Source organism: Ambystoma mexicanum, chromosome 7q (assembly GCF_040938575.1).
Source record: "Ambystoma mexicanum isolate Mex_15411 chromosome 7q, UKY_AmexF1_1, whole genome shotgun sequence".
Classification (NCBI taxonomy): Eukaryota; Metazoa; Chordata; class Amphibia; order Caudata; family Ambystomatidae; genus Ambystoma; species Ambystoma mexicanum.
The window spans coordinates 1,113,215,057-1,113,234,674 of record NC_090941.1 but is presented as its reverse complement, the minus strand read 5'-3'; positions in this window follow the sequence as shown (position 1 = coordinate 1,113,234,674).

Genomic DNA, 19,618 nt, shown 5'->3' with positions numbered 1-19,618 from the left:
AGCCCAGTCCATATATTGCTCAATAGTGCTATTTCCTCCTAAAATGTTTTTACCCCCCAATGTACCTGGTGGAGCAGAGTTCTTCGAAGAAGTGTCGATGGATCTTCTTGAGTGACCCCCTTTCAAGCAGGAGTCACGGATCGTCGAGAGGCGTTGAAGAAGGTGAACTTGGCATCGACAGCGATGAGAAGTTCGAGGGTGCCGAGACCACGGCATCGATCCAGGCGGTGCTCGTCTGTGACGTCCTGCGAGGATGAGGTGTGCGGGGCACCTCGGCGTATGATAGTTCTGGACCGCAAAGAGTTTCAGAAGAACTGTGGCCCAGCAAGGGCGTCGAGTCGTAGAAGTCTCTGCGGCCTTCAGGTGACGGGAAACCCACCGGCGGATTCTCCTCGGCGCGTCGGCGTCCTTGTCTCTCTCCGGCTGGATAAAGCAGTCATCAGTGCGGACAAGGGAGTCCTTCAATTCAAATGTTCTTAGGCAAAGGAGCGGGAGGCTCCGGTCGCGGCTGGATGGCATCAAGCGGTCCCCGCTTCTGGGGCAACACGACTTCGACGGGCCTCCAGTGGTTACACAAACCTGCAAACCCTGGTCGACGGCAATGGACTTCGACGGCAGCGATGTCCAGATGCTTCACTTCGATCTCCTCGGCTGTCCCGTCTCCGGTCGGCAGCCTTTAGAGGGTCTGACTTCCAGGGAGCTTCGACGAAGGTCAGCGGTGCTCGCTGGTCCCTCGGAGCACGGGAAGAGGGCACCTTACCAGGTCCTCTCTTGGATCAGTCTTTGACGATTTCGGCAGCTTTCAGATCAGGTCAAAGCAAATGCAACATCAAGTATTCTTCTTCCAGCTGGGCGTCGAGGATCAGCAGTTCCAGTTACTCTTCAAGTGTAGACACAGCTTCTGAACAATTTCCAGTGGTCAGAGGTCCCCAGATATACTATTCTGTCTCTCATCCACACTGCTGGGACACACTCAGCAGCCAATTATACAGAAGGGCATTCATGCAGTCAGTCAGCCAATCAGGCACACAGTGCATTCAGGCCATCCTCCTCCCTCTCAGACACTCACAACAAGGAATGTGGATTGGGACAAGTACCCAGCCATTCAACACTACACACTGCATTCAGGCCAGTTTCAGGCAGGCTGTCTCAGTCTTTGTCTTTCATACCAGAAACCAGACAGCCACAACAAGAAGTGCATATTGGTCACATACTCCATTCACCCAGGTCCCACCCACAGGGTATACCCACAACATACAGTCACTGGGAAGGCTCCAGCCAGTCTGGACTGGACTTCACAACAACACCATATATGGAACTTCCACCCAACAACCAGTCAGGGGGAAGGGACAGAGTCAGGGCATCCCAGGACTTTGGGAAAACAAGGTAACAGGCAATAGGAAGCAAGAGGCCACAGGGGCCATCTTGTTTTCTATCAGGAATCAACTGATTCCAATGGCAGGGCCTGGGTATCCCAAAATGGAGGATACTCAGAGCACCTGCCAAAATTCAGCATGGAGCTCCCACCAGCCCATACCCTGCTCTGTGGGCCACCCACAGGGGCCCACAAACATACACTAGGGGCACAGGGTTGTACCCCCACCCATGGGTGCCATAAGGGTATCCCATGGTTCTGTACACCAAACCAAAAACAGGAAGAGCTGCACTGCCAGGAGTCCCACATGGACTCCTGGGCAGAAAACAATACAGAACACAATGAAAAAGGACTACAGGACAAGGACAGGGAGTCCATGTCCCTCCAATGCATTTCCAGCATCACAGCATTCAGATGCTTCAATTCTCTCTATGATCCCCTCTGCTTCCAGTTTGAACAATTCTTCCTTCCCTTTTTCTCTAGTGGACATTGGAATGTTCCTCACCTTCTGTGCTACATGCTTGGAACCTTGGCCTTTTCTGATTTGGTGTATAAATCCCTTCAAGCATCCTAGTTTTCTGTTAAATGGGTGGTTTACTTTGCTGTCGTCACAGTACATCACTGTCTCACTCGCGTTGGTGTTAAGTTTGATCTCCAGGTTTTTTGTTGTTTAAGTCAATTCAACAAAGGAGTAGTTGCTCTTTCCTTAACATATATCTTGCCAGAGACAACCTTTCCTTTGAACCTAAACTTGCTCATGAACCATCCAACTATTCCTATCTTGGCACCCCATAGGCTACTGGCTTAATATCTACTTCCACTAGTCTCTCTCCTAAGGACAGACCTACATATATTGTTTTTGAAAGGTGGGTGTACTTTGCACCTAAATCGATCATCATTGCCACTTCCTACCCAAATAATCTCTAGGTCCATCAAATTCTTCTTCTTGTCCCCCTGCTTTGAATACAACCTTTCAGCATATATGTTCATGCCTTCACCCAGCTTGTCTGACTAAGAGGTGCAACACTTGGTGACCAGTCCTATTGCACCTGGCACATGTTTCTTCTAGAGCAAGGTGTGAGGGTCTATTTGCAAAGTGACCCAACAAGTCACATTTGAATGATCTCATGTATGGGGGCATCGTCCCTTGCGGGTACATTTGCCTGTCTCCTGGATTTCCGGCCCCTACGTAGGTCTTGACTCTTCTATTGGTCTCAGCGACAGCTTCAGTAATTTTGACTCCTTTTCCTTAGGCTTCTTTATTTTGCAGGGATTTGGAAACACCTGTTGGTGTGCTCAACTTCTTTGGCTGTCATCGGGACCTCAACGAGATGGGAATCATCTTTACCTTATAATTACCCTCTAATCCTGCTGCCTCTGCACTCAAGCATAAACTGATCCCTAAGTCTTTCATCTACTTGCTGTCCAGAATCGTAGGTTCTAGCGAGGCCCCTCAGCGCTGTGATTAACTGTTCCACCGACTTCTACTCTTTGTATCCTCTTCCCAAACTTGTATCTTTCCAAGATAGCACTGATGTTGGTCTTGTATTGTCTGTCCAGCTTGCCAGTGCACTTCTCATATTCCACTGAGTCTTCTGCGAAGAGGTCGTGGAGGTCATTGAACTTGTCCTGACCAGGGGTGCCTGAGCAAAACATTAATAGGGATATATTTCTCTCTACCCCATAGTGGTGTCGCATACTGCCGTTGCGTAGTGTTCAAAGGATTTTTTCCAGTGCTTCCAACAGACAGTGGTTTCCATGGGGAAGAGAGAAGAGCCATTGGAACGGATCTGTTTTGTAGCATTGTGTCCCTAGGTTGAACCTTTCATTTGTGTCTCTTGTGCCTTCTATCCTGCCAGGTGACGTTTTAAGAATTAGTTCTTTATTTGTCCTTTTTGTTTCACCCATTCTCCCTTTTTCCTTTCTTTTGTTTTGTTTAAGTCTTGCCACAGTGGGGTAATCCCTCTTCTTTTGTCAAAGTGGTTGCAGGGAGCAGTGGTTGAGCGTTCCTGCTGTTTGTTTGTTCGTTGCTTGGCAACACTATAGCTCACCGCATGGAGCAAACTTTAAGGAGTCCTTTCCTCGTGAGCATTCCTGCTCTTTGTTTATTCGCTCATTGGCAATGCTGTAGCTCGCCACACGTAGCACACTTTAAAGGGTCCTTTTCTCTGAGCTTGGGCAATGGCTTGGTTCTGGAGCGCGTTGTGCAATCATCGCTAGTTAGGCCCTTTGGTGTTTTTATACCTATGTATTTTCTTTTTTAGCACTACATTGACAGACAATGTGCTTGGTACTTCAGAGATGAACACAATTCCATGAAGAGATGGCGTCCTTGCTAGTGGAGCAGTGCCGACATGGGATGAGCAGCAAATCGGGGCTGGTGGGACAGCTGGTCGCGCCATTGAAATATCCACAGCCGTGTCTGGGTACACTTAACATGTATTTTCTTTTGGTAAGTAAACATCCTTATAAGCCTCACCAGCAGCTGCTCTCCACCTTCCTTCTCAGCCGCTTCTCTCTCTCTCCACTCTCTCACATTCACGCACCACGTTCTCCATTATCCTTGCCACATTCCATGCTGGCATATTACATGATTCTATTTGTAATCCTCTCAATTGGAGAAATTCAATAGATTTTACAAAACCATATTTCTCCATGGCAACAGAGGATGTACATTCAGTCACCTGCACCACCACAGATTTTAGAATTGTTTTATTGTCCATGTTTAGAAGGTGATAAGCGCAGTACTTCATTGAAAATCCTGGAATGTCACACTGTCCATCATTTGCCAGCCAAAGCCTTTTGCCAGCGAGAGCATTTGCCACAGCTACCTGCTCTTTATTCCACACATCCTGCATCCAGCACTGACCTCCAAATAGAAACAAGACACTGCGAGAAAAGAGAATTCGGATTAACTGCCTTTTCCTATCTGATAGCCAAACTATGGAACTTGATCCCTAAGGAAATAACAATGATGGACATTTCAACACTGATCAACCGGTTAACAACCACTCCATGAACAGACCGCCCAACACATACAATGCTTGCTTCTAGAAATCATAAATCAGAAACAAGGAAAACAAAGGACACATTTAGAATGGAAAACAATCAAACAGCTACAACTAACCAGAGATCACCCAAAACCCACTAAACACTTCTTCTATCCCAAAGAACCCACACTCCTCACGAACAACACACCCACCAAAACACGCAAACCGCACATCACTCTAACCAATCTACAAACCCAACCACCTCAGACAACAACCAAGTCGAACACTGGATGCTGCCCTTCCAGCCACAGCAAACCCACTGCACAAAACAAGGCGCACCCAGAAAGCTTGCATGCACAGACGCCAGTTGCTGCTTGTTCTGCACACATCAAGAGATGAGCACAACATTCTATTCTATCCCTCTCTCCCTCACTAGCCAACCCTAACCACTTTTCCCTGCCGAGCCACATGAGCACCTGGAGACCAGGAAAATGGCAGCGGAGCACAGTATAAATCAACTTAACATAACATAACATGTATTGCAGGGAATACATAATTACAATGGCATTTATAGGAGGAGGTTTTTTAAAGGAACTTCAATCCTAAAAATATACAAAAGCTAGGAATGTTTGTAAATGTGGGGACAGTAAATAACAGTGTGCAAGAACTTTGTAAATTACCAGCTGGAACATTCTCGAGCATTGGTTTCGCGGACTGAAAAAGGCTGCAGTGTTCGACTCACAGTTCTTTGAATGGTCAGGTTTGTTCCAACTATTTGTCATTTTTAAAAAATTTAAAATATTTGCCACAATAGTTACCCTGGGTCAATGTGTTTAATTTCAGCATCTTAAAAATGTCAAGCAGGCAGCAGTCAAATACTATGTATTTTGGTTCCCACAAAAGCCACTCATCAGGCATACCATACCTGAGTTTGGTGTCTATGCGCAGATCTGGGATTCGAAACTCTGTTGCTCTGCGTGGTCTTGCTTTCAAGACCAGCGTGTTTCCCCTGTGCTATCCTCCACGAACCCGAGATGATGTAGTCATGGTACTTCTCTTCATTAATTAATTCTGAGGTAGCTCCAGCAGTTTCCAATAGGGATAAATTGTGTGGCTGCGATTCAATCAGTGAAACTGGGAAAAAGACAGAAGAATCTTGCCCTAAGCCTTTCAGCGGTGCTGATTGCATGACTTGATTGGCACAGAATGGCGCTTCATCTTCTGCTGATAGTGGGAGGTGAGCATGGCATGAGGAGTCCCAAAGATCCTCCTTTACTTTTCATGGGTCCACGGCAGTGTCCACGTCAAATTCCGGCCACCGCACATCATTACAATGATTGATGCTCAGAAATCTGCAACAATAGTTGCAAAGTCCCCCTCATTTGACAGAAGCCCTTGGGTGTAGCGTTGTCTGAGTGTTCCTCTTGTTTCTTTTGTGTAGGCCTCTGTTTCAAGGGAATAATGTGTAAGCGTGGTATGTCAGTGCACATTGTAAATGTTCAAAAGATAGCAAGGCAAAGTCTTGATACAGAGCACATTTTAGAAGCCATTATACCAACAAGACAGTGAATTACAGTTGTATATTTTCATGAATGATATGTACACATGCTCAGTTCTTTAGTGCGCTAGGCAACAGTAACTTCTGTGCCTGTGCCAGTCTCATGCCACAATCCGACTCTGACAATCATGCAAAGATAGATAAAGAAGTGTACTTTGTTTTCAAAAGGACACTCAATTAAACATGTTATTCTGTTACATTTTTCTTGGTCTCTTCCTTAAATGTGTTCACAATTAACTACACATGATCAATGCAGACAAATTTAAAATCCCTGTGCACAGATAATTTCAAAAAGATGAACACATATAAAAAGCATGTGACAATGTCACAGCTGTGCTCCTTGGGTGGCACCTTGTGGTCCAGAATCAATACTCTCCATTAGGTTCTCATGCTAATATAGAGGAAGAATAACGGCACAAGCACAGGCCGACACTGTATATGTTACGCTTGGCATCCATATACGACTACGACATCAAACAAGAGCCTAGTCTAAAGGACAGCCTGGAACTCTGAAAATCAAAACACCTTCTTCACTGGTTGGGTTTTATGATGCTGACATTAGAGTCGACATAAAGTTATGTGCCTAATGGTATTGGAGTTTTCCTAAAGTCCACCTGAGGTGAGACTTCATAAAACTAACCCTTGTCATACAGGTCCCAAACTCTTAGCATACGTCTGTACTACCCAAAGGATCTTGGTAGAATGGCAGAGAAGCCAGGCTTATCATAGAGGAAGATGCGATCTGTAGGTAAGTACACTGAACCCAGTAATTGCATTAGTCCAAAGAAACTCTTACACAGTAAATGTTATATTAGAAATATAGATGTATTATTATTTAGACAAGGAAGGTAGATAAATAATAACCAACACACATATGAATTCTTAATAATACATTTAATGGGTGATTACTTCAATAGTAGTTGCTTGCAGTTACAATTGTTACAACGTTTGATACTAATGACGGTTCTACTGTATTATCAACACTACTGTGCACTCGCGTTACTTTACAGATAAATGGTAATTGTATTTAGTTAGCAAAACCACATCTGATTAAGTCTTTTGTAATGAAAAAGGTTGATTATACACACAGCAGCAGAGCTTATCATTCTAGAGACACTTTTACTAGCTTCTAACGCTGTAAAATTCCAATCCCTAACTATATAAAAAAGTCATTGTAGGGGGGAGCCAAAGTCTTACGAAGTAGCAGAATAGCAAAGTTCCACAGGATACTTTCAGTCTCTAGGATAAGATACTTAAGAATATAACACAAGTTAGCAGGACCCTGCAAAAGGACTCCCTAAAGGGACACAAGCTGACAGCCTGGGTCAGAGGTAGGGTGCACACCCTGGACACCTCTTCAAGCACTCCAGTCACATTGGAGTGACTCTTCAGTTCAAGGTAAGTTATACCATTCACCCCAAATTACCTTTGGTTAGAAGAAGTAAACAGAGCTGGATTCTCCTCTGTGCAGCAGCGATGGACCTGGTCTCCTGATTCCTCAGTCTGGTGACGAAAGGAAGGTCTCTGAATGGGATGTCTCAGCAACAGTCTCGAGATTGAGAGAGGACCTTTGGCATGGATTTCTTCAGTCTCCTTGGTCGGTCTTACATTTTGGCACCTTTTTCTCACCAGCCACATAGGACAGTATTTGCGCGGTTGATCTTCAATCCTGAAGGCTGCACTCTGGTGACGGGACTTATATGAGAGGGATTGTGCCTCTGGAGGTCCAACTAGAGCTCACCAAAGTTCTGGATGGTTTCGGCCTTGCAAAAATGTTGCACTACAAATGGGTCAGAGGTGTGCAGCCCTGGAAAGGCAAGCACCTCGGGAGATGGCTCGATCTGTAGTTTGTCGCTTGGTCCCACCAGCAAAAGATAAGGAGTCATCCTCTTCAGAGCTCCTCTGTCAATTCGAAAACGTGGTCAAGACAGCAGTGGTCCCTTCACGGTTACTGGAAGGGTCTGCAGGAATCTCTGGTCGTCTTCAGCTTCAGATCTTCTACTCCACAGGTCGTCTTGCCTTCTGCCTCAGGAAACTCACCTTTTATTCAGATTTCCCACTCACTCATCTGCAAACTGTCTCAGCATTTTACAGAAAGGGGCGGGTTGTTTTCCAATCAGGAGAGCCAGCCCACCAGTGGGAACTGGTTCCATTCAGACACACTGGAGCCTAGGCGTGCACACCCAAGTGTTCCTGACAAATGCAAAACACACACACAGACCTCCACTTCCCAGAATGGTAGAAGCCCCATTTGTTGACATCCACAGGCCCATCTCTTACATCTCCCTTCAGGTAATATAAGAGAAAATCCTCAAGAAAAAATCCTTGTCATCCCATTTTATGCACCACTGTGGAACCAAAAGCCTCTTCCATGATAATTAATGTGGCTTCCGCCCATCTAGAAGCACAGAACCCAACGTCTCTTCACCAGAGAAAAGATCCTGGAAGCTCTTGAACGAGATTGTCCAAGTGGCTCTCATCCACATGGACATGGCAGCAGCTCTTGACACCATTAGCCTTGATGTCCACATCCACAGACTTCATGCAGCCGTCAGCTTAAATGGTACAGATCTCAAAGGCATCGGAAATTGACTGCAAGATTGTGCTCGTCACGTCAAACGGGTTCTATGTGAAAATGTCCACCTGGAAAAAGTCACCAGGTAGGTGACTTTTTTTGATGCACCCCTAAAAGCCTTTTCCCATATATTCTAGGACAGGTAACATGTTATATTTTAACCATAGTCCTAGCATAGTTGTGGAAAGTGATTTTCGTGGGAGTGCACATTTGGGGAAATGTCACCCTGCAGCGACCTTTTCCAAGGTGACTTTATCACTGGATACCGTCAAACTGGGAGACTTCACATCAACCTTTTACCATCTACCTTGTGGTATCCCACAAGGCTCCATAAACTCCCCGGGGCCTGTTTAACATCAAGGGAATCCCTTTGGCCAAGTTAATAAACTTCTTCACACCACATTTCCAGATCAATGCAGATGATTCGCAGATCCTAATCCAAAGATCCTCCCTTCCTCCCACAAATTTAAGACTGAACCATTGACAGCAACCTTCATCTCAGCCCCTCAAAAAGAGGAATGGTGGTGTTTCCCATCCATGGACTGTCCTCTTTCACTTTCAAATGGCCTGACTCTTGCAGACCCATCCCTTCCTTGGAATCAAGCAACTTAGCTTTGTGGGTTCACAGCAATTTGGCCTTCATACCTAAAATGAATCCAACAGCATGAAAACTAATTTCCAACTTCCTATGATGTAGATAATCTTTCCCTAATTATGAACACCACAAATATTGACCGTTGCTCAAACACGTGCAATCTCAAGATTGCAAAAATGCAGAAATTGTGTACTTAGATCAGTGCTAAGTAAGGAATCTCTCTGACAGCTGCAACTCTTCCAGAACAAGTCACCCAAACTCACGGGACCAAATTCTCAAAATCTAGCACACATTAAAAAAGTGCTTTTTTACTGGCGTTCGTTTAAGGAATGTGCAAATCACCTTATTCTCAGGGAGGCTGGACAGCAGCAAAAATGATGCGCTGGCCAGCGGTTGCATAAGGATGACAGACACGAAGCACCCACGTGGGTACTGGGAACACAATTCCCTACAGGGCCCACAACGTGAATTGTGAAAAAGGTGTTCTATTACTGTTTAGTGGCTATAAATGTCACAGTTGTACACTTAGAATGCACTTTAAGATGTGTCGCAATGCCCCATTATTTGCACAAATGCGCAAAGGGGTTAAAAAGTGAGGAGAGCCCTGTGCTTAGTTTGCAATAGAATAAGTGCCAGGGCCCAAATATTTTCTTGAACGTCACTGCCACATCGGGGGGGTGGGGGGGCAGGGGGTAGCTCCCAGCCCAGTGACAGCCCCCATGCCTGCTCCATACAGTACCAACATAATTGGTATGAAGGCTGCAAACACCACAGGTGAACTGAGGGTGATGACTGCATGCTGTGATTTACAGATACCCATCGACATAGGATATTGTGGCTTGAAATAATATAAATATTGATGTGCTTCTCCAAAACTCATCATTGCTCAAATGTTGCTCTGATTTTAGCATTGGCAAGTGGAACATTTTAACAATCTAGCAATAGAAAATAAGAGCCAGCATGAATGATTCAATGGTAAATTATAGGACAAATGCAGGCACATCATGAGTGATCTGATGAATGTGCCTGTCAAACTCTGCAGCAGGATCATAATCCTTGTTTTAGTTATTTATTTATTTATTTATTTATTTATTTATTTAATTGGTTTTGTGTGGCTGCGATTCAATCAGTGAAACTGGGAAAAAGACGGAAGACTCTTGCCCTAAGCCTTTCAGCGGTGCTGATTGCATGACTTGATTGGCACAGAATGGCGCTTCATCTTCTGCTGATAGCGGCAGGTGAGCATGGCATGAGGAGTCCCAAAGATCCTCCTTTACTTTTCATGGGTCCGCGGCAGTGTCCACGTCAAATTCCGGCCACTGCACATCATTACAACATTGGGTCGATGCTCAGAAATCTGCAACAATAGTTGCAAAGTCCCCCTCATTTGACAGAAGCCCTTGGGTGTAGCGTTGTCTGAGTGTTCCTCTTGTTTCTTTTGTGTAGGCCTCTGTTTCAAGGGAATAATGTGTAAGCGTGGTATGTCAGTGCACATTGTAAATGTTCAAAAGATAGCAAGGAAAAGTCTTGATACAGAGCACATTTTAGAAGCCATTATACCAACAAGACAGTGAATTACAGTTGTATATTTTCATGAATGATATATACACATGCTCATTTCTTTAGTGCGCTAGGCAACAGTAACTTCTGTGCCTGTGTCAGTCTCATGCCACAATCTGACTCTGACAGTCATGCAAAGATAGATAAGAAGTGTACTTTGTTTTCAAAAGGACACTCAATTAAAAATGTTATTCTGTTACATTTTTCTTGGTCTCTTCCTTAAATGTGTTCACAATTAACTACACATGATCAATGCAGACAAATTTAAAATCCCTGTGCACAGATAATTTCAAAAAGATGAACACATATAAAAAGCATGCGACAATGTCACAGCTGTGCTCCTTGGGTGGCACCTTGTGGTCCAGAATCAATACTCTCCATTAAGTCATCATGCTGATATAGAGGAAGAATAACGGCACAAGCACAGGCCGACACTGTAAATGTTACGCTTGGCATCCATATACGACTATGACGTCAAGCAAGAGCCTAGTCTAAAGGACAGCCTGGGACTCTGAAAATCAAAACACCTTCTTCACTGGTTGGGTTTTATGATGCTGACATTGGAGTCGACATAAAGTTATGTGCCTAATGGTATTGGAGTTTTCCTAAAGTCCACCTGAGGTAAGACTTCATAAAACTAACCCTTGTCATACAGGTCCCAAACTCTTAGCATAAGTCTGTACTACCCAAAGGATCTTGGAAGAATGGCAGAGCAGCCAGGCTTATCATAGAGGAAGATGCAATCTGTAGGTAAGTACACTGAACCCAGTAAGTGCAATAGTCCAAAGAAACTCTTACACAGTAAATGTTATATTAGAAATATAGAAATATTATTATTTAGACAAGGAAGGTAGATAAATACTAACCAAGGACAAGGGAAGCCCAAATGATAGAAACACCTGCCCACTCAGGGACGTAGAGAGGAGGGACACTTATGCAGAGTGCCAAGCAGCCAGTCAAGTTACATGTTATATGTTATATGTTATATGTTATACTCGTTTGTCTTGTAATGTTATTAAAAAAAAACAATAAAGAGTATTAAAAAATACTAACCAACACACATATGAATTCTTAATAATACATTTCAAAGGTGATTACTTCAATATTAGTTGCTTGCGGTTACAATTGTTACAGCGTTTGATACTAATGACGGTTCTACTGTATTATCAACACTACCGTGCACTCGTGTTACTTTACAGATAAATGGTAATTGTATTTAGTTATCAAAACCACATCAGATTAAGTCTTTTTAAAGGAAAAAGGTTGATTGTACACACAGCAGCAGAGCTTAATGTTCTAGAGACACTTTTCAAAGCTTCTAACGCTTTAAAAATCCAATCCCTAACTATACAAAAAAAGTCAGTGTCGGGGGGGGGGAGGAGCCATAGTCTTACAAAGTAGCAGAATAGCAAAGTTCCACAGGATACTTTCAGTCTCTAGGATAAGATACTTAAGAATATACCACAAATTAGGGGGACCCTGCAAAAGGACTCCCTAAAGGGACACAAGCTGAGAGCCTGGGTCAGGGGTAGGCTGGAAACAGTTCAAGGTAAGTTATACCTTTCACCCCAAATGACCTTAGTTTAGAAGAAGTAAACGTAGCTGAATTATCCTCTGTGCAGCAGCGACGGACCCATTCTCCTGATTCCTCAGTCTGGTGAAGAAAGGAAGGACTCTGAATGGGATGTCTCAGCAGCAGTCTCGAGAGAAAAAGAGAGGACCCTTGGCACGGATTTCTTCAGTCTTCTGGCCAATCTGTGATTTTGGCGCCTTTTTATTAGCACCCACATAGGACGGTATGCGCCCTGTCGATCTTCTTCAATTCTGAAGGACTGCACTCTGGTGACGGGACTTGAATGAGTGGGATTGTGCCTCTAGAGGTCCAACTGGAGCTCACCAAAGTTCCAGATGAATTCGGCCTTGCAAAAATGTTGCACTACAAATGTGTCAGAGGTCTGCAGCCCTGGAAAGGCACAGCACCTCAGGGGATGGCTCAATTTGTAGTTCGTCACTTGTTCCCACCAGCCAAAGAGAAGGAGCCATCCTCTTCGGAGCTCCTCTGTCCATTAGTAAATGGGGTCAGGACAGCAGTGGTCACTTCATGGTTACTGGAAGGGTTGGTAGTTGTCTCTGGTCGTCTTCAGCGTCGGATCTTCTGTTACAGTGGTCAAATTGCCTTTCACCTCGGAACCTCACCTTTTATTCCGTTTTCCCACTCACTCCTCTGCATCCTTTCACAGCCTTTTACCGAAAGGGGCGATCTGCTGTCCAATCAGGAGAGCCAGCCCCCTATTGGGAACTGGTTTCATTCAGGCATGCTGGCAGACAGAGGGCAGGGGAGTGAATAACTCATCTCCCACTTCCTGCCTGCCCAGACACACTGGATCCTAGGCGGGGACACCCAAGGGTTCCTGCCAAAGGCAACACACAGACCTTCCCCTTCCCAGAATGACAAAAGAAGGGCTAACAAAGAACAACCATGAGAGAAATGCCAAAAAAAGAAGGTAGCCACCACGTTAGAACATAGATGACACTATTCTGCATAGCCAAGACTGTGAATACAGACTGCGGTTGAAATTTTCACAAAAGATGGTAGAACATGTCTACTGCCACCAGCCATTACTATAGGGTTGCTTATGGTATGCTATGTTATGTTATGTTATGGTGCATATGTATGTAGCCTTAGATACCACTGGTATGATCTCAAAGTGCTGTGGGTTGAACGCCCTCGGGGACCGTAGTAGAAGTCAGTGGAGAAAGTAGGGAAGTATATAGTGCATGGGTACACTCAGTATGTGTGCAACCAGTGCAGTTTATGTGGTGTGTAGATGCATTCTAATGTTAGGCATGGAGCAATGGTTGTGTGAGAGCAGTGGAATGTGTGCAGCAAGGCCATTGACCTCAGAGTCTGCATTCTGGCAGTGGTGGAGCTTGTGTATGAAATTATGTGTGCAGCTAGGCCGATTGTTTTGTGGGGTATTGCTGCATTCTAAAGATTGTTCAGATGTTCATGGAGGTGTATAGGTATGTGTGCAGCTAGGCCAGATTGATGGAGGGGTATAGCTGCATTCTATTGTTTGTTGGTGTAGAGGAGTGAGCATATTGGTATGTGTGAGTGTCTGTGCGGATTGGTGGGAGACCCCTATTCCTGATTACCTTCCAGTGCCGGCTGAGCTGACTGTATCTTTTCTAGATGTTTGCAGCATTGGTTCGCTGAGAGGAATTATCTGTCTAGTGCAAAGTTTGTTCTGACTACCAGGCTTGCTGGTGTCTTTCTCTGCTTGGCAGTGTATTCGGTGCTGAGTTGCCCTGTTCCTAATCTTAATAGGGTTACGCAAATGCAGGTCTGTGGTCGTCCATGTGTCTCGTTGAGTCTGTCATTGTTTATTGGATGATACCTTCTCGTTATGCAGTTACATCCAGTTTTGTTCTATCGGACTTCCGAATACGAACTAGATTCGAAGACTGGTGTTCAGTGGACTCAAGGACCAGCAACAGCTACTATGGTCATTCCTATGTCTTGTTGGGTCTGCAGTTTTCTTTTAGGATGACATCTTCTAAGTGTGCATTTACTTCTGTTCTGTTCTATTGGATGTACAAGTACATCCTCAGTAAGGAGAGTGGTACTCGGTGGGCCCAAAGATCAAGCCACCGATCAGGCAGTGATGTTAGTGATGTGTCTGACTGGCATTGTTATGCAGTGGGGGTTAGGGTGTTCCTGAACTGGTGTGCAGTTAAAGTGTTGATGACAGGTGGCCGTTCTTCAATGTCGCTTGCAGTAGCAAGCCATGCCAAATTCCTCGCCTGCTAAAGAGCGTATTCCCTTGAGGTGGAACAGAGTAGGCCCATTTGTGAGGCTTGGTTATAAGTGATAGCAGGCTCATTTTGTAAAAGGTCACAGGAGCATTGAGAAGGGGGTTACTAGGTATCCCCTTAGCACTCTACCTAAGGTGCTGTGTGCTCATCTCTCAGAGTATAAGGTTTGAAGAGGAACACAAAGTATCCCTCTACCCTAGAGCACTGTAGTTCTCAAGGATAGTGAAAGAATCTCAAAGGAGAACCCAAAGGTTTCCCAGCAACACTGCACATAGGATGATGTTAAATACAGATGCCTTTAAAGAGATATGGAGGAAAGCAGCCTCCATAGGAAAATATGAAACACAGAGAACAAACTTCCAAAAGTCAGAGCAAATAAGATATGAATGAGGGGAAAAACGGCTCCCCTCATTCAGGATAGACAGAAAAAGGTCCAGATGTCCAGCAGAAAATTCTGAGGGTCTTACTAGGAGAGGGGATGAAGCATACAAATGATAAATCTCCCTAACACCTTACAAACAAGAAAAGATAAGAGAAGTAAAAAAGGCACACTATTGAAACAGGTTGATGTGCATTGTAATAGTATAAAAGAGCAAGCAATGCCTTTCACCTGTGATGTGGTTGATGTCAGCAAGCCTGCAAGCCCTACACATGGATATGCACAAGCAGGCACTACCAGGATACTTGTTCTCCTTGAGTGTAGTTGTTTGTTCCGTAAAAAAAACTGCCCATCACAGTATCTCGTTCGGTACAAGAAGTGAATAGATAAGTGAACAAATGCAAGAATAAAAATGGCATGCAATTGCTTGATGCTATACATCTAAATCAAAGTATAGAGATAAAAGGGACGTAGGGTATTGACAGGGTTGCTTACACTTCACTATGGTGACACCTATCAACATGAAAGCATTAAGACAAATACATCTCAAATAGCTGTTCCCCTTTATTAGTGTAGTATGACCTGCTGTCAAAGTAAGCACATCTGTTTCCTCCAGAGGGACAGAAAAGAACAAATTGATCATGGCAATCAATATTTACACATGGAAATGGCTTGATGATAACCATTTATCTATGTCAAGAGACGCCAAACACGTCCATTTGTGAAATACATTATGATGCCAGAAACATTAGTACATCAGAATCGGTACTCGCACAACGGGACAAAGTTTAAAGGTTTTCTATCAGAGATAAAGAAGGGGGAACTGTTCCAATATGTGACAGGTGTTCAAGTATTGAAGCCCAGACTATTAAGCATTTACTTTCTAACTGTCCTGGGACCTGGAGCATCAGGGCAAGTTATTTTGGTAGATTTGTTCATAATGAGTCTTATTTGAATACTGATGATTTTTGGGCAAGATTATCTTCTGGTAATGAGATGGTTTTATCGATTGAGGTGGGAAGAATTTTAAAGGAACTGAAGTTATTAACAATTTGATTTTTTGTTAATTTGTGTTGGTTAGAATTTCTTCTATTCTTTCTCTTTTTTTTCTATGATGTATGTTTTTTATTCAAATTTTGTAAACTGTTTTGATTAATATTACTTTTTGTTTAAATTGCTTCATGTTATTACATTGTGTGTTGAAATGTGTTAAAAGTCAAATTTTGGCTATTGCACTACATATAAAAAAAAAGGGTTTATTCTTGTAAAGTTCAAATAATCTCTCTCACATTCTACAAGCTAAATCCCTATTCTATAAAAAAAAAAGTTTAAAGGATGCTAGTCAGGATATCCGTAGCATAACAACAAAGTCCTCAGTCCAGAATCCTCTTCTAACCCATTCACTTTCTCTACCTCCAAAAGAAAACATCCAAAAAAACAAATGAAGACTTTGCAGGCGTGGTTGCTGGCTTCTGACCCAACCCTGTCCCTTTTAGTAAAGTTCATAGTTCAGGTTCCAAGAGAAAAGGCAGTTCTTAGTGTACTGGAAGTGGTTCTAGGTCAAAGTTTCGAATTCAAAGGATCGAATGACCAAAGGGTCGAATCAAAAGGACCGAAAACCAAAGGGGCGATTTTATTTTGATATTTTTTTTTAATTTTGGTTTTTTTTGGGCCACCCCAAACCACCTTTTCTGTGGTAAAAAACACTTTTATTCCAAAACGGAAACCCCAAAAATATATATATATAAAAAAAAAAAGAATGTGTCCCTTTTGTTTTAGGTCAAATTGACTCTCACCTTTGCCATTCGATCCTTTTGAATTCGGTACTTTAACTGGACACCACTGGAAGCTTGACGCGGTGTTCCGGACCTAGTGTCTCTCCATCTCTTCCCACTCTGGGATTCTTTCAGTCTTTCTCTCTTCTGGGATTCTTTCAATATTTCTTCCTCCCAACTCTGGGATGTTCTCACTCTCGCCCCAGTCTGGGGCTTGCTCGGCCTCTTTGGAATCTGGGGATCTTTCGCTTCTCACACCCTACTCTAGGGTCTTCTCGGGCTCTCTCTTTGCCCGCTCTCTTGGGCTCTGTTTCTTCTCACTCCCCATGCTGGGAGTGGGGAGTGAGAATACAAAGTGTGTGTCTAGCTGTAGCCTGGAAGGGTCTTGGAAGGGTTTTAGCGTGTCTTTGGTTGGTTCCTGGGCTCCAACCTCAGCCAGGCAAAGATGCTCCCAGGAATCTGCACAGGTGGCTCTTGCACATTCCCGCAAGGTGAGGTTCTTCCTACTTCCCAGAGCTGGGAAAACAAGAAACCGCCTCAATCCTGCCCAAACTTGTTTGCCTTCCATAGTTAGCAGCTTGCACTTGGCAGGTAGTACAGCAGAGGGATGCTCAGACTTAGCTGAGAGCAGCCAGACCATAGAGAAAGATGAGGGATGCTTCCACCATTCAGTATTTCCCCTTAAAAACATTTGAAACACTGAAATCATCACCTCTGAAAAGCCTCAGCTCCTGAAAGGCATCAAAAGTGATATTTAAAAGGTTTTGGTGTCAGGGCAAACCCAATGCTACACTTTTACAAAAATTGGACAGAGTTCTGCAAAACAAAAAAATAACCTATTCCTGTTTAGCCCCCAACAACAAAAAAATGAAGAAAAAAAATGATCAGCGGCACAAGGACAGGAACATTTGCACATTTTCCCTATGGAAAAACCCATTCAAAAAGTTTTAAAAAACTTTTTTCTGCACTCTAACTTTTAAGCCAGTCAGTAAATTGCCATACACTTTCCAGTGTTTTGCTTCTGGGGTGACCACATTTATTTATTTTTTTTAACTTTTTTTTCGGTATTTCTAAGCAGTTACAAACAAAGTAACACCTCATGGGTGTATCAACAGTTGCGCCTTCCAGTCCCCCTGCCCCATTCACCCACCCCCGTCTCCCTTGTTCTGTACACAGGATAGTTCTTCTGAACGAAACGTCATTTTACTGCGAACGTTTCTGCACTGAGGATGTCCGATAGCCGTCTCAAGGTCTCTGCTGTGTTGGTGATTTTGGGGTTGAATTAGCTGACGTGGATAGCAGGTATGCGACATAGGGGCCCCATATGTCGGGGGGGGGCATGCATGCAAGGGTAAGGTTCTGATAAATTCAGCTTCCACATCTTGATAGTACACTATGTCTTTCTGCCAGTTTGCCAGGGTGGGAGCAGGGCCGCAGCCCCATGATATTGTAATCCTCCTGCGTGCGAGCACCAATAGAATAATGGCGAGCTTCCTCATTGTCGATGACGAGTGTTTTATCAGTCCGAGAAGTGCCACGATGGGAGTGGGTGGTAGGTCCTCTCCTATGATTGCGGCAATGGTCTGTAGGACTTCAGTCCAGAACCAGGCTATCTTGGGGCAGTCCCAGGCAAGGTGGAGAAAGTCAGCTGCTGGCATGCCGCATCTCTTGCAGGAGGCCTCCGATTCGGGTTGTTGCCAGCATTTTTTGGCTGGAGTGTAGTATGTTTGATGAAGGTAGTTGAAGTGGATTTGCTTAAAACGTGTATTCAGTGACACTTTTTGCACTTGTCGTAGGATATAGGACCAGTCTTCGTCTGGTATTCTGATGTGCAGTGATCTCTCCCAGCGTGCTTTCGTTTAATTATCTGTTCGTGCAGTGTCTGTTAGTAAGGATTTGTATAGTAGTGAGACCAGCCTACCTTGCCCTTTCACTAGGATCACAGTGTGCAGGAGGTGCCACGTGGGTGGCTGATGTGGGAATGTTGGAAGAAGTGTCTGTAGGGTATGCGGAGTCTAAAATATATAAATGTATCGAGGGATGTCTCACCTCTCTTTTCTCTGGCTAATTGGGGTGTCATGAACATGAATAAGTCACCCATTGTTTGAATGTGTAGTTTATCCGCCCATTGGTGGAAAACTTTTTCAGTGGTTAGGGGGACTCCCGGTATAAACTTAATTGGTAGCAGGGGGGAGAATCTGGTTTGTATGCCGCACTTCTGTGCTATTTCTTCCAGATGGCATATGTGGATAGGACGACGTTCATCGTAATGTGGGGTACTGTGAGGTGTCCAATAATGACTGCTCTTAATAGATTAGGGGATGCAAGGGCCCGTTCTATTTGCACATGGGGTCTAACAAAATGCGTGGTATACCAAAAACTAAGATATTGTGCCTCGGCTTTCCAGAAGTATCGTTCCATATCTGCAAGTGCTTGGCCTCCTTGGACTGTTGGTAGTATGCGTGTCGTGTAGGCTACTCGAGCTGGTTTCCCCCTCCACAGTAATCCCAGAATCAAGCTCTTAACCCTTTGGAAAAAGGATTGTGGCAGAAGCAAGGGTATGTTGGCAAAGAGGTAGAGGAATTTTGGGAGAATCCACCATGTTAACTAACAAGGCTCTACCCCATAACGTCAGCGGGAGTGTTTTTCATCTAGTCCCATCGTTATCTCATAGTTGTCTTTGTATATCTCGTGGTGATCAATGGACATGAAAATACTGAGATATCTTACATGGGAGGTTTCCCATTTAAACCCATAATCGTCTATGAAGTGTTTGGTGTCTCGTGTTAGGGGAAATATTACAGATTTTGATTGATTGATCTTTAAGCCTGAGATGACGCCAAATTGAATGACCTCGTGTATAATGGGGTTCAGGTTCTCACGGGGGTCACGAACATAGAGTATTATGTCATCGGCATATAGTGAAATCACCAATCTGTGGGGGCCGAAAGTAAGGCCTCTGTGAAGCTGTCAGGAGCGCAGCCCTGACACCAGA